This window comes from Zonotrichia leucophrys, chromosome 1A (genome assembly GCF_028769735.1).
Source record: "Zonotrichia leucophrys gambelii isolate GWCS_2022_RI chromosome 1A, RI_Zleu_2.0, whole genome shotgun sequence".
Lineage (NCBI taxonomy): Eukaryota > Metazoa > Chordata > Aves > Passeriformes > Passerellidae > Zonotrichia > Zonotrichia leucophrys.
In genome coordinates, this window is record NC_088170.1 from 57,394,499 (window position 1) to 57,397,217 (window position 2,719).

The 2,719-nt window shown below is 42.1% G+C and overlaps 1 long non-coding RNA gene across 1 annotated transcript; it reads right to left on the reverse strand.

The window, feature by feature from the left end:
* Positions 1-274: 274 nt before the first annotated feature.
* LOC135458004 (uncharacterized) lies at positions 275-2,220 on the reverse strand. Its single transcript, XR_010442815.1, has 3 exons — positions 2,126-2,220; positions 1,178-1,274; positions 275-881 (listed from the first exon to the last, which is right to left on the reverse strand). It is a non-coding gene; the product is annotated as an uncharacterized LOC135458004 (long non-coding RNA).
* Positions 2,221-2,719: the final 499 nt, after the last annotated feature.

Sequence of the window (2,719 nt, forward strand, 5' to 3'; positions counted from 1 at the left end):
CACAGCACCAGCATTCAAATCCCTGACAGCATTTGAAAATAGGGTGAACTTAAGCTACATACCATATTGCTGAGGTAAACTGAGATAATATTCATCCAAAAGGCAGAAAAATCCAAAAGGCAGACAGTTCAGTATGAAATCATTGAGATAATATAATATAGGCAGAACAAAGACTAGATTTCCCTGGGCTTCTCAGCTCATTATTCTGTATTTGATGCCATAGGTCAGATGCCTTGTTTCTCTGTCTGCCATGATATTTTATGGGATGGGCAAGATAGCAGATAAAGAAAAAGCTCCTACAGGTGAATTGTGTCGGCATTCATACCAAACAGCCTCAAAATGAAAGTGATAGGAGTTTCATAGTTCAGGGCGTTTCCATCTAGAGGGGAATGAACACTCTGGCTGTGTCATGCATCTGTGGGTATTGTGCTGAGCTCTTTAAAAATACCTGCAGCTCACCCACAGTGAGTGGAATCCTATGGCCTAATTAGGTTCTGACAATTTATGTGCACCAGATTTACAAATCCAAATCTTATCCAGAAGTATCCAATGCATTTTTTTTCAGCTGGCACAGTTACAAGTTTAATGTAATAAGCATACTCAAGCCAAATGTATACCTGGGCACAACATTTATTTCACATCTTTTGCTGTTCAGCAAAGCTCATCCACATCATATTGCCCATGCCTGTAAAATCGTGCTGAGTCAGTGTCTCTGGTGTGCCATGTGAGCTGTGCTGAAAACCGAGCAGGGAGTAGCAGCTGCAGGATGCTCAGACTCAAAATCATACTCTAGACCTTTCCAGGGCCATTTCTTTTCCGGCTGTTGTGTGGCTGTTAGACTTTGCTTCACCTTGACTTCATCCAGCCCTCTCTCTTCCATACTGAAAAAGAAGTTAGCAGGTCAAAGTCTGGCAGAAGTTATCCTGAGCTTAATGTCATGTATATAATGGGTTAGTATGCACAAATTTCAGACCTTTATGACAAAGGTTTTTTATCCACATTGGTATTAAAAAATGTTGGTGCTATAGTAAAATTATCCTATTCTAAGTTATGTTTATTTCAGTCCTACAGTATTACCCACATATTTTCTGTCTTGTATATTTCACTGTCTTGTATATTTGTCTTCAATTCCAGACTGTTCTGAAATTGATCTAGCAAGTGACATTTAGCTTCTTACCATGTTTCATGCAAATTGCCTGGTATGTGTTCATTCAGTAATAAAGCAGGAAAAAGACATAGGTCCTGTTTCTATGCAGGATTTTTCTCTGTCTTCCCTGTTTTCAGAAAACATACTTCTGTCAAAATGAGCTTTTGTTTTATTTTTTCCCAACTTGTCCAATGTAAACAAGCAGAGTGCTATACTCTTAACTTGGCTGCACCAGGAAACTTGAATCAAATCTGCTTTTCATTTTTTATAATGTGAATGACCTGCACCCTCCAGCATCCTATTCATCTCCTTGAAGAAGTAACTTGAATAATATTAGGGGCACGATATCTCCCTTTTTTTATTGTCTAAGTATGTAGCTAAAGTGCCAGTGTCTAGTTTATCTTTATAGTAAGCTGTATAGGCTAGATGGTAACATTTACAGATTTGTTCAGTCTCACAGCTAATTAATGAGGTCCCCTCCCTTCATGGCTACAGCACCACAGGTACCAATTTCCTCTGGTCACTCCCTGAGCAGCTGTAGACAGAGGGGGGACAAACTTCAGGCCTGGGGAGCAGGGAGGGAGTTTACAGCTCTGGTCCCTGCTCGGTGCTTGGAGGAGGGCTGCTGGGAACACCCCTCATCCCTCCCTGGCAGCCGTCCCGGTGACAGTGCCACCCTTTCACTGCCTCCGTTCTCCTGCTGCCACCCTTTCACTGCCTCCATTCTCCTGCTGCCACCCTTTCACTGCCTCCGTTCTCCTGCCACCCTTTCACTGCCTCCGTTCTCCTGCCATCCTTTCACTGCCTCCATTCTCCTGCTGCCACACTTTCACTGCCTCCATTCTCCTGCTGCCACATTTTCACTGCCTCCATTCTCCTGCCACATGACTCAGCACCATGAGCTTCATTCACTGGCCAACCAAACAAAAACCTGTGCTTGGAAGGGTGAGTGCTCTGCCTGACACACACACAGCGCACCCTGCACAGATGGTCAGCTGCCCACAGAGTTCCTGTAAGCCTCAGAAGCTGCCCAGAATCACTGAGCTACACACAACCTGAATGAGCCAAGCAGACCCCACTTAGGGGTCAGAATTTGTGCTTTGACCTGTGGATGTTTGCAGACAAGTTGTATCAGCTGTGCCTATGCTGTACCAGCTGGGTTTGAAATTATCTAATTGAAATAGATCAATTTTTTAACTGATAACTTAGCAGTGCTAAATAAGCCAATTTAATCAAAGATTTGGCTTGTTAGTTGCTTATTTCTTTGACCTGTTGAATGTATAATTTAATTTGAAGAGGAGATTCTCTTAAGCAATAGAGGTCACTTGGTTTCATTGAGACAGGCAATAATATATAAATCACTGATTTCTGATTAATCTGTGTCAAATAGGTTAATTGCACCATGACTGGTAAAAGGCTTCAAGAAAAATCCTTAGGTTTTGTCAAGTCAAATATTAGGTATTGTCAAGTTAAGCACTTGACCTGGGCATCTCCCCACCATTATGGAAGGCAGAGATTCTTTCAGATACAGACAGTGGAACACAAAATATTCAAGTGCTATAAAAGAACAAT